The 13,055-nt window shown below is 33.7% G+C and overlaps 1 protein-coding gene across 1 annotated transcript in view; it reads right to left on the bottom strand.

Moving 5' to 3' along the window:
- LOC134853360 (flotillin-2a-like) overlaps window positions 1-13,055 on the bottom strand; it is a 424,983-nt gene that overhangs the window by 131,920 nt on the left and 280,008 nt on the right. The gene's annotated exons all lie outside the window — the stretch shown is intronic.

The raw sequence follows: 13,055 nt of genomic DNA, 5'->3' as shown, positions 1-13,055 counted from the left end.
TTGTCATTTGTAATGATTCTGCTGCATTTGGCATTTGAGAAAAATTTGAAAGTTGATTTCTTGCTATTTCGTGTTGTTGAAGATAATATGGGAGTGGTATTTCATTTTGCATTTGTGTTTGTTGGTACGCGTTTGCAATCATTGGGTTTTGTTGCTGAATTGGTTGAAAAAATTGTGTATTAATTGGGTTTTGTTGCTGAATTGGTTGTTGATTTTGTGTATCTATTGGTTGTGGAGAAAAAATTCTATGATATGTATGTGGTTTCTGTGTTCCTTGTCCACGATATTCTTGATTATAGGGTGCAAATATATCTGGTTGTAAGAAATCATCATCTGAGGATAAGTAATCCATTTGATAAGATGTTTGTTTTTTATTTTTATTTTGTTGAAAAAATGGATAGTTTTCACTACGATCCTGTGGAGGATGTAAATTTGTTTGGAAATTTACTGAATTAGGTGGTGCCATTGAGTTATCCCAGTTTCGAGATCTTGTATAATTACTAAAATTTTTTCGTGGTTGATAATTTGTTTTTGATGGATGTGTGTAATTATAATTATGGTCTGCAAAATTGTTTCTGGTGAACGTTTTGCGTGTTTTTGGCGGTATTGTCATGGGTCTGTATGTTTGGTAATCCATGTGTGAATATTTTGGGGCAACCGAAGGTTTAACGGTTGATTGTAAGGTTACCTGTGTTTGTGAAGGTTTTGTATTTCTTGGTGTTGTTAAGTTTGGACGTATTGGTGAAATACTTTGTTGTGTAGTTGTTGTGTGTACGATTTCTTCATTTATGGAGTGTGATGGTGTCTGGATATCTTGTTGAGTAAGATTCCTAGTTCCATTGAGGTTTTCATTGTGTATGACTGTAGAGTTTAAACTATTATTTTGCATATCGGGTAAAAATGTATTATAGTTTAATGGTGTTGCATCAATGGTTAATGGTATTACTCTTACATAATCTCTTACATAAGATATCGTACTTATTGCTTGACTTGAGATTGATTGTGGGAAGTTTATGAATGCGGGATGAGACCATTCGGGGTCCCAAACATAGTCTGATTGTTCTGTGATGGCAGTATCATCGTTTGAGTTTTGGGATCTAAAATTTTTTCTTGCTTGTGAAATTAAATCAATATTATGTGTGAAATAATCTATTATGAACCATGCCAAAATTTTTTGTAAGTCGTGTTTTGTATGTTGGGAAACTTCATCTTTCGTGAAATTTTCTTTAATTATATTTAGAAAACTAGAGAGTAGTGTGATTTCATGTCGTACTCTTATATGTTTAGATGTTTCTGTCGGTGAGACATTTGGTATCTGGATTTCGTTTTCTAATATCGATATATAACTATATATTATCGCAAAAACTTCATTGGTGAATATGGAGTTTGCTCTTTGTGAGTTATGATATTGGATGCTTTTTATATATTCTGAGAATACTTTTGAAAATTCTAAATCAAGGTCGTCTGTTTGAATTATATATTTATTGTGATTCTGATTTGGTGAGTTGAATTCTATGGAGTAGATTCCGTATTGTTGTGTTAGGTTACGTATATCTTTTAGATAGTGATCGATAATTTGTCTTTTGATTTTTACATCTGGGAACTCTGTTTTACATGGAATGATTCCGGGTTCAAACAAATTTAAGAGTAAATTTTTGCAAAATATATGCTGTCCTCTATCAGTGGTTGCATCTACAATAAAGGGGAAGATATCATCATCATCTGGACTTTCTTCACCTGGGGTGTGCGTTGAGCTCATTTTTTCGTTCGATGACTGTTAATATGTAATTATCAATGTGTCTAATTGGTTGATTCCAATTGTATAAATGTACTGGTTTGTGTTTATACTGCTTTTTTATTCTTCTTTTTCCTCTTTTTGATGAATTTGAAGTTGTTTCTGAGTCAGAGAAATATAATTGATCGTGAATTGGGCAATTTTTATCTATTGATTCTTTTAGTTTATAAAGTTCGTCTAAACTGTTGGTTTCTGATTCTGAAAATGCGTTTCGATTTTTTGAAAATCTTTTTCGTGTTATTTGTCTTTGTTTAGTTATTATTTTTCTCTTTAGTGTTTGTCGTTTTGTTCTAATGTATCCAACTGTTTGTGTATGAGGTGTGATTACAAGGTCGTATTTTTTGTTATCTATTTCACAATTGTGTAAAACGATTGTTTGTTTTTTTCCTAGGTTTTTAAATGACATAAGGTTTAGGAACGCGGATGCAAAAGGTTGTTAAATGATTTCTATTTGCTTAAACTGTTAGTCCTTACGATTTTTTTGTTAGCCTAACCTGGGTCTATTTGTTCAGGGTTGGGGAGAAAAGTATATCGATTCCGAAGAATGATTTTATACTTTCTCGTGGCTAGTATAAGCTAAGGTGTTAACTTACTTAATCTTACTTAAGGGTAGTGATTGTGTTCAGGGTTGGAGAATAGTAAATCGATCCACAAGGTTCAGGTATAATTAGAACGCGAGTAGTTCGTTAGATACTATTTTAAACTTACTAAGTCTAAGATTTATCCTGGGTCTGGTAAGAGGGGGGATCAAGTGAAGGATGAATAACCGAAGTTCTTCACTGTTTATCCTAATTTGAATGATTAGTTTTGTTCAAAAATTTCTATTAGTCCTGGGTTTTTAGAAAGGGTTGGATAGTGAATCGACGTTTGAGGTCGTTAGACACTAGTTAAGTGGGTGGGGGAGAACAAAGTTGTTCTTTTTGATCCAAGGATAGGCCTTGATGATCAAGTTTTAAATTTAATTAAATAGAAAATGATTTAAGATCCAAGGATAAGCCTTGATGATCTGATTTTAAAATTAAGTGAATTTAAGTTTAAAATGTTTTAAATTTGTGTAAAGAAAAGATTTAGTATTTTTATGATATTAGTGAGCTTATGAATGCTGTTATGTTTAGGTGATGAAGCTGGAACAACAGGATGATTTATAATTACTAACCATTTATTTTCATGCTACTAATTTTTATTTTGATTTTTCAATAAATATTTTTCAAACATGTTTTGTATATTACTGCAGAGTTTAGGAAAACGATCTGAGATCTTTTTATCAATCGTTATTGTATATTAATAATTTTGTTTAGCGCCTGAAATGATTTTGAAGATTGACTTCAAAATTTTATGTTTGCAAATGAAAATCTAAATTCATTGCTAGTAGTATTCTAAATACAAAAGTTTGTTCTGGCTTTTGCCGAACTATCATATAACTATATGGTAAGTTTCTGCTTTGTCGTATGTCGTCTCTGGTTCGAGGTCTTCTTCCAATTCCGGGTAGTTCTGTTATCGTTCGGAATATTGGCTCTGATCTATTGAGTCGTAGAGACATTTCGATTAAATTATTGTCGTATAACATTTTGTAAATGTTTTGTCTAAATTCTAATCTATTATTGGTTAATTCTAAGCTATTAAGGTCTTGTTCGAGACTTATGGTCGCACCAGATGAGTTATGACCGATGGGTATAACTCATAGAGTAATTTCGGATAGGGTACACCGTCTGCTCGTCACGCTATCTTATTTTCGGCCGGATAGATTCGTGCAACTTCTTAGTCTAATACCGATCCTAATCTTACTCTTATACTATCTAGTCTCAGGTTGTTTAACTAGTCTCTGCTAGGCTCAATAGATCTAGGGTATACTGGTTTATTGCGGCTGCTGAAGTACTCGGGAGAGTTCAACTAACTTCTAAGTTAAATTCAAATCTCTCTGGTGCTGAAATTACAAGTAATTTCAGCACTTACAAATAAGTGGATTGTTAGTCAGATGGATCATGATTGGTTAATATTAAATACTTTACATTGGTAAAATATCTAATTTATCCAATCATAAAATGTAGTTTAGATCAGGTTCCAACAGCTCAAATGATAATGGTATGGAAGAAGAGGAAGAACTTATTTATCCAAAATCATGTAGAAACAAACATCATTCATCTATTCGTTTTCAACTAGTTACAAAAAATTGATATGAAACCATTTAAATAATAGACGAAAGTAGCCTTGAGCTATCCTCCATTCAAATAAATTCGAGTTAGTATTATAAAAATCATAATAATCAAAAAAAGAAAAAAATCGAATTTTTTTGAAGCGGATTTTTAAAATCTAGAATAATCTATTGGTATAATTGGAATTCTTCAAACTTAGTCGATAAAACCTATTTTCCATACAATGTTTTTCCAGAATATTTACTAATGCATTTCCCCGCTGTATAAAACAGATCAAAAAACTTCAAGCTCTAGAAAATTGCCAAAATTTTTCTGCGTTAAAAAGAGCTCCATCAGAGTGATGCATTATGCGGCAGCCATTCAAAGAGGATCTTGCTTGCCGTTCAAAGTGATCAATTGAAATCTATGGGCTCTGGCTATTAAAAATAGCATTTATGGTACAATTTGGTATTTATACTAACTGTTTGTTTCACTTTTTTGTTGAAGCGTAATTGGAAATTCCATGCTAATTTTGGCAATACACTCTGAAGAGAGAAAAAACAGCTGAAACTAAAAGCATCACAGCTTACAGTGCTGATTTAAATAAACCGGACGAAACGCGTTAAACTTGAAATTTAAAACCAGTTTTTCTCAAATTGGGTTGAGTTTAGGAGAAAAATTATGAGGACAAAACTTGCTTAAAATTTTAGCAGAACTATTATGGTGTAATTTGTTTTGCGAAATTCGGGCCCAAAAATTTACCCCGAAAATGGGTCATTTTGGCTTTTCTTAATTAATCAAAAATTACGCCAAAAATACCCAGTCGATCAGGGGCGGATTTAGGGCCCAAAATTTCTCCCCAAAAATGGGTCGTTTTGGCTTTTCTTAGTTAATCAAAAATTACGCCGAAAATACCCAGTCGATCAGGGGCGGATTTAGGGCCCAAAATTTCTCCCCAAAAATGGAAATGGGTCATTTTGGCTTTTCTTAGTTAATCAAAAATTACGCCGAAAATACCCAGTCGATCAGGGGCGGGGGGCGGACGCCTTTTCCGCCTCAGGGATTCGAACCCCTGCCAACCCAAAGGGTCCCCCCTTTGGTACTTTTTAAAAAATCCATTTTTGGCCAACCGACCCTAAAGTTTTTCTAAAGGCGCCTTTGGCGCCAATATATACTAATTTTGAGGGGGAGCGCGCGCCAAAATACGCGTTTTTTTTGTCAAAATTTTCCAAAAAGTGCCCAAAAACGGCTTTTTTGACCTGTTTTTTGCAATTTTTTTGGAGAAAATACCCTTCTTAAAGTTTGTTGGGCTACGTAAGGGGCTCACTTTGGTATAATTATGTCTGTGATCGACTGCAGGGGCGGATCTAGGATTTTCTCGAGGGGAGGGCGGATTTTCAAAAAATTTTCGAAAATTTGGACGACCTTTTTTTAGGTCGATCAGATTGATTTTCCAAGCTCTCCCCAAGCAATGAAAAGACCCTGTTCTGGCCAAATTTTCTGCGCCGCAGGCAGTTTTTTGAAAAAACAGGCCAAAAAAGCCGTTTTTGGGCACTTTTTGGAAAATTTTGACAAAAGAAAACGCGTTTTTTGGCGCGCGCTCCCCCTCAAAATTAGTATATATTGGCGCCAAAGGCGCCTTTAGAAAAATTTTAGGGTCGGTTGGCCAAAAATGGATTTTTTAAAAAGTACCAAAGGGGGGACTTTTTGGGTTGGCAGGGGTTCGAATCCCTGAGGGGGAAAAGGCGTCCGCCCCCCCCCCCCCCCCTAAATCCGCCCCTGATCGACTGGGTATTTTCGGCGTAATTTTTGATTAACTAAGAAAAGCCAAAATGACCCATTTCCATTTTTGGGGAGAAATTTTGGGCCGGAACTTTGCAAAACAAATTACAAGATATCAATTCTGCTAAAATTTTAAGCAAGTTCTGTCTTCATAAGTTTTCATCTAAACTTAACCCAATTTGCGAAAAACGGGTTTTAAGTTTCAAATTTAAGGCGTTTTGTCCGGTTAATTTAAATCAGCACTGTAGTTCTTAAGTAATTTCACGGAACAAGTTTTCACGTAAGTTTAAGTAATTTCACGTAAGCCGCTGGTTTCAAATTCAATGCAGAATCAATGTTTTTTAGTAGACTCTTTTCGGATCAAAAAGTTAGATCTTTGACCAAAAACACAATGGAGTATAACCTGTAAAAGTTATAATTCAGTTTGGGAAAGACGTGTTATGTTATATTTGAACCATTTTGAGCTAAATTGAGTGGTATCCCGGAGACCGAGAAGAACTAAATCGTATAAAATCGTATAGCACAGTCGAAGGCGGATAAAGTTCAACCAATTAGGTCAAAAAACGACATTGTTCGACCGTTTTAATCACATGATGCATTCATTCATCATATCAACTAGAGCTTCCCGTACACAAAAAAATTCAATTAATTAAATACTGAGTTCAGCTGCTTCTTGATATTTTCTTTGAGTAATAGCTGAATCCCAAATTACATTTCCCCATAAGTCAAAATGGTTCGTTCTTAAATGGTAACTCATGAACTTCAAATTTTTAATTTCTTTTTTTTTCATTTGCGGAAGCCTTAATTCTCCACTTTTTGTCAACCAAAGTTTCTGTGACCAAAATTTTTCATATACCATCTATCATTTGTACGAATCCCAGTTTTGATTTCTTTTCAAGCCATCTCATTGCTGTTTCTATTTTGAAGCTGGCATGGTTCTAATGGAGACCAGACGCTTCTATTTTGATCTAGGCTACCCGCATCCAAGTTTAGGCGTAAGTAATCGATTATAATGGATTATTATGATGATTTTTTGACAATTATAATTACCAAAATTAGGTGTTCAAAGGTTTTATAATTGATTATAATTGTGATATTTTCCAAGAGATTATAATCTGTTATAATCGATTATAATTGATTATAGTTCTTACAAAAACCCTTAAAATCAATTATAATCTCTTATTTTGCAAAATTTTTCAATTCAAAACTATATTCGAATTATATCTTATGGTTTACTATTTTTGTGTCAACAAAAAAATCTCTAAAAGAGAGATCTCTTGAACACTTTGGTTCATCTGAACACAAAGTTTTACCGCGAAACAAAAGTTTCATGGAGATCCTTTCATATTAGTGGAAAGATTTCCGCGGTAGATGAAAAAAATCTTCCGTATCAATCATGAAACTAAATCAATTTGCTGATGTTTTGGTGGTTAAAACAGCTTAAAATATGCATCACAAAACAACTCTAATGGGCAAGAAATGAAAAAAAAATTATAAACTGGAATTGATGGAAAAAATTTAAGAACATTTTTCTCATTTTTCATAGGAACCAACCTCTACAAAAAGCAAAAAATGTATGCAAATTAGATGCAACTTCAAAGACAAAATGGACAAACAAAAGGGATTATAATCAATTGTAATCGATTATGATGGATTTTTGTGCAAAACTAATGAAATAGAAACTTGAATAAAAATAATGGCTTATAATCAATTATAATTGATTATAATTGTATCGAAAAATAGACGAATAAATTATCAATTATAATCGATTATAATGGATTATAGTTAATTATAATTTGATTTTAAAAAGAGATATTATAAGCAATTATTTATTGATTAAAATCGATTGTTTCTCAATTTTAGTAAGACTGGTACTAAAATCGTAAAATAATCGATTATTAACGTTTGAAGCTGGATGCGGGTAGCCTTCAAACTTTACGATTGAATTGATGATTGCGCAACCTGGCAAATAAGCTCTTAGCATAATACATAACACAACTTTTAGCTCAAAGGCCATTTTTATCTGGCGAATGCTTGAATGTTAAGCAATTGATTTTCGATTAAACTCAGGCTGTCTCGATTCAAAAAAAATCTGCCATTATTTCCCCGAGTTGGAGGAAAATGCTAGTCATACAACTTCCATATACAAAAGATGGGTTTTGGGTGTTTGAGGGTGTGGGGCCCCGGAATTTTATGCTTCGACTTTCTCGACCAAAGTTTGGTGTATTTCGACTTTCTCGACCCAACAAAAAGTTTTCAATTTTGTTCGACCCAGTTCAGTTAGCTTTCGATTTTCTCGACCAAATTTTGTTCGATCCAGTTCACATCTATTTTGATTTTCTCGACCAAAATTTGATATGTTTCACGACTTTGACTTTCACGACCCAACAAAAAAGTGTTCGATTTGGGTCGACCCTGTTCAGATATGTTTCGACTTTCTCGACCAAGTTTTGGTAGATTTCGACTTTATCGAACCAACAGATAAATTTTTGATTTTGTTCGACCCAGTTCATATATGTTTGGCTTTTTATACCAAACTTTGGTATATTTTAACTTTCTCGTCTCAACAAAAAATGTTCGATTTTGTTCGACCCAGTACAGATAAGTTTCAACTTTTTCGGCCAAGATTTGCTTTTGGTATATTTCGATTTTCTCGACTCAACAAAAAAATGTTCGATTATGTTCGACACAGTTCAGATATGCTTCAACTTTCTGGACCAATTTTGCTATATTTCGACTTTATCGTCCCAACAAAAAACTGTTTGATTTTGTTCAACCCAGTTCACATCTATTTTGACTTTCTCGACCAAAATTTGATATATTTTGACTTTCACGACCCAAAAAAAAAGTGTTCGATTTGGTTCGACCCTGTTCAGATATGTTTCGACTATCTCGACAAAGTTTTGGTAGATTTCGACTTTATCGAACCAACAGATAAATTTTTGATTTTGTTCGACCCAGTTCATATATGTTTAGCTTTTTATACCAAACTTTGGTATATTTTAACTTTCTCGACTCAACAAAAAATGTTCGATTTTGTTCGACCCAGTACAGATAATTTTCAACTTTTTCGGCCAAGATTTGCTTTTGGTATATTTCCATTTTCTCGACTCAACAAAAAAATGTTCGATTATGTTCGACACAGTTCAGATATGCTTCAACTTTCTGGACCAATTTTGCTATATTTTGACTTTATCGTCCCAACAAAAAACTGTTTGATTTTGTTCAACCCAGTTCACATCTATTTTGACTTTCTCGACCAAATTTTGATATATTTTGACTTTCACGAGCCAACAAAAGAGTGTTCGATTTGGCTCGACCCAGATCATATATGTTACGCTTTTTCAACCAAATTTTGGTATATTTTAACTTTCTCAACAAACAAAAGAAGTTCGATTTTGTTCGACCAAGTTCAGATATGTTTTGACTTTCTCGACCAAGTTTTAGTAGATTTCGACTTTATCGACCCAACAGATAAATTTTTGATTTTGTTCGACCCAGTTCATAAATATTAGGCTTTTTCTACCAAACTTTGGTATATTTAGACTTTCTCGACTCAACAAAAAATGTTTGATTTTGTTCGACCCAGTACAGATAAGTTTCAACTTTTTCGGCCAAGATTTGCTTTTGGTATATTTCGATTTTCTCGACTCAACAAAAAAATGTTCGATTTTGTTCGACCCAGTTCAGATATGTTTCAACTTTCTCGACCAATATTGCTTTTGGTGTATTTCGACTTTCTCGACTCAACAAGAGAGTGTTCAATTTTTTTTCGACTCATTTCAAATATGTTTCGAATTTCTTGATCAAAATTTGATTAGTTTTGTTTTTCTCGACTGTCTCGACTGACATTTTTGAAAGTTTTGTTGTTCGACCCGCCATTGATGTTTCGATTGAGCTCGACCTGTTTTTCGACTCAGTTCAGATTTTTTTATCTTCATCGACCAAGTTTGGATGTATTTAGACTTTCTAAACTCAACAAAAAAATGTTCGATTATGTTCGACACAGTTCAGATATGCTTCAACTTTCTCGAACAATTTTGCTATATTTCGACTTTATCGTCCCAACAGAAAACTGTTCGATTTTGTTCAACCCAGTTCACATCTATTTTGACTTTCTCGACCAAAAAATAATTTTTTTGACTTTCACGACCCAGCAAAAAAATGTTCGATTTTGTTCGACTCTGTTCAGATATATTTCGACTTTCTCGACCAAGTTTTAGTATATTTCGACTTAATCGACCCAACAGATAAATTTTTGATTTTGCTCGAACCAGTTCATATATGTTTTGCTTTTCGGTCAAATTTTGGTATATTTCAACTTTCTCGACTCAACAAAAAATATTCGATTTTGTTCGACCCAGTAAAGATAAGTTTCAACTTTTTCGGCCAAGTTTGGCTTTTGCTATATTTCGACTTTATCGACCCAACAAAAAACTGTTCGATTTTGTTCAACCCAGTTCACATATGTTTTGACTTTCTCGACCAAAATTTGATATATTTTGACTTTCATGACCCAACAAAAAATTGTTTGATTTTGTTCGACCCTGTTCAGATATGTTTCAACTTTCTCGACCAAGTTTTACTAGATTTCGACTTTATCGACCCAACAAAAATTTTTGATTTTGTTCGACCCAGTACAGATAAGTTTCAATTTTTTCGGCCAAGTTTTGCTTTTGCTATATTTCGACTTTATCGACCCAACAAAAAAAGTTCGATTTTTTTTCGACTCAGCTCAAATATATTTCGACTCTCTTGTTCCAAATTCTGATATACTTCGAATTTCTCGACCCAACAAAAAACTGTTCGATTTTGTTCAACCCAGTTCACATATGTTTTGACTTTCTCGACCAAAACTTGATATATTTTGATTTTCACGACCCAACAGAAATTTTTTCGATTTTGATCGACCCAGTTCATATATGTTTTGACTTTCTCGACCCAACAAAAAATGTTCGATTTTATTAGACTCTGTTCAGATATATTTCGATTTTCTCGACCAATTTTTAGTAGATTTCGACTCTATCGACCCAATAGATAAATTTTTGATTTTGCATGAACCAGTTCATATATGTTTTGCTTTTCGAACAATTTTGGTATAATTCAAATTTCTCAACTCAACAAAAGAAGTTAGATTTTGATCGACCCAGTTCAGATAAACTTCAATTTTTTCGACCAAATTTTGGTATATTTCAACTTTCTCGACTCAACAAAAAATATTTGATTTTGTTCCACCCAGTTCAAATATGTTTCGACTTTCTCGACCAAAATTTGATATATTTTGACTTTCTCGACCCAACAAAAAATGTTCGATTTTGTTCGACTCAGTTCAAATATGTTTCGCGTTTTCTACCAAATATTGGTATATTCCGACTTTCTCGACCCAACAAAAAATGTTCGATTTTGTTCCACCCAGTTCTGATATGTTTCGACTTTCTCGACCAAGTTTTGCTTTTGGTGTATTTCGACTTTCTCGACTCAACAAAAGAGTGTTCGATTTTTTTCGACTCAGTTCAAATATGTTTCGCGTTTTCTACCAAATATTGGTATATTCCGACTTTCTCGACCCAACAAAAAATGTTCGATTTTGTTCCACCCAGTTCTGATATGTTTCGACTTTCTCGACCAAAATTTGATTTATTTTGACTTTCTCGACCTAATAATTAAAGTGTTCGACTGTGTTTGACCCAGTTTAGATTTATTTCAACTTTCTCGAGTAAATGTCGGTATTTTTTTGACTTTCTCTACCCAACGAAAAAGTGTTCGATTTTTTTCGACTCAGTTCAGATTTTTTCATCTTCATCGACCAAGTTTGGATGTATTTAGACTTTCTAAACTCAACAAAAAAATGTTCGATTTATTTTGTACACAGTTCAGATATGTTTCGACTTTCTCGACCAAAATATGATATATTTCGACTTTCTCGACCCAATAAAAAAAGTGTTCGAGTTTGTTTGACCCAGTTCAGATATATTTCAACTTTCTCGACCAAATTTTGGTATATTTCGACTTCCTCGACTCAACAAAAAATGTTCGATTTTGTTCGACCCAGTACAGATAAGTGTCAATTTTTTCGGCCAAGTTTTGCTTTTGGTATTTTTCGACTTTCTCGAATCAACAAAAAATGTTCGATTTTGTTCGACCCAGTTCAGATTTGTTTCAACTTTCTCGACCAAGTTTTGCTTTTGGTATATTTCGACTTTCTCGACTCAACAAAAAAAAGTTCGATAATGTTCAACCCAGTTCAGATATGCTTCAACTTTCTCGACCAAGTTTTGGTTTTGGTGTAATTGACTTTCGCGACTCAACAAAAGAGTGTTCGATTTTGGTCAACCCAGTTCATATATGTTTCGCTTTTTCTACCAAATTTTGGTATATTCCGACTTTCTCGACCCAACAAAAAATGTTCGATTTTGTTCGACCCAGTTCAGATATGTTTCAACTTTCTCGACCAAGTTTTGCTTTTGGTGTATTTCGACTTTCTCGACTCAACAAAAGAGTGTTCGATTTTTTTCGACTCAGTTCAAATATGTTTCGCGTTTTCTACCAAATATTGATATGTTCCGACTTTCTCGACCCAACAAAAAATGTTCGATTTTGTTCGACCCAGTTCAGATATGTTTCAACTTTCTCGACCAAGTTTTGCTTTTGGTGTATTTCGACTTTCTTGACTCAACGAAAGAGTGTTCGATTTTTTTCGACTCAGTTCAAATATGTTTCGCGTTTTCTACCAAATATTGGTATATTCCGACTTTCTCGACTCAACAAAAAAAAGTTCGATAATGTTCAACCCAGTTCAGATATGCTTCAACTTTCTCGACCAAGTTTTGGTTTTGGTGTATTTTGACTTTCGCGACTCAACAAAAGAGTGTTCGATTTTGGTCAACCCAGTTCATATATGTTTCGCTTTTTCTACCAAATTTTGGTGTATTCCGACTTTCTCGACCCAACAAAAAATGTTCGATTTTGTTCGACCCAGTTCAGATATGTTTCAACTTTCTCGACCAAGTTTTGCTTTTGGTGTATTTCGACTTTCTCGACTCAACAAAGAGTGTTCGATTTTTTTCGACTCAGTTCAAATATGTTTCGCGTTTTCTACCAAATATTGGTATATTCCGGTTTCTCGACCCAACAAAAAATGTTCGATTTCGTTCCACCCAGTTCTGATATGTTTCGACTTTCTCGACCAAAATATGATAAATTTCGACTTTCTCGACCCAATAAAAAAGTGTTCGAGTTTGTTTGACCCAGTTCAGATATGTTTCAACTTTCTCGACCAAATTTTGGTATATTTCGACTTCCTCGACTCAACAAAAAATGTTAGATTTTGTTCAACCCAGTACAGA

The sequence above is a fragment of the Symsagittifera roscoffensis genome, chromosome 8, assembly GCF_963678635.1.
Source record: "Symsagittifera roscoffensis chromosome 8, txSymRosc1.1, whole genome shotgun sequence".
Classification (NCBI taxonomy): domain Eukaryota; kingdom Metazoa; phylum Xenacoelomorpha; order Acoela; family Convolutidae; genus Symsagittifera; species Symsagittifera roscoffensis.
This window is presented reverse-complemented; position numbering and strand designations above follow the sequence as displayed.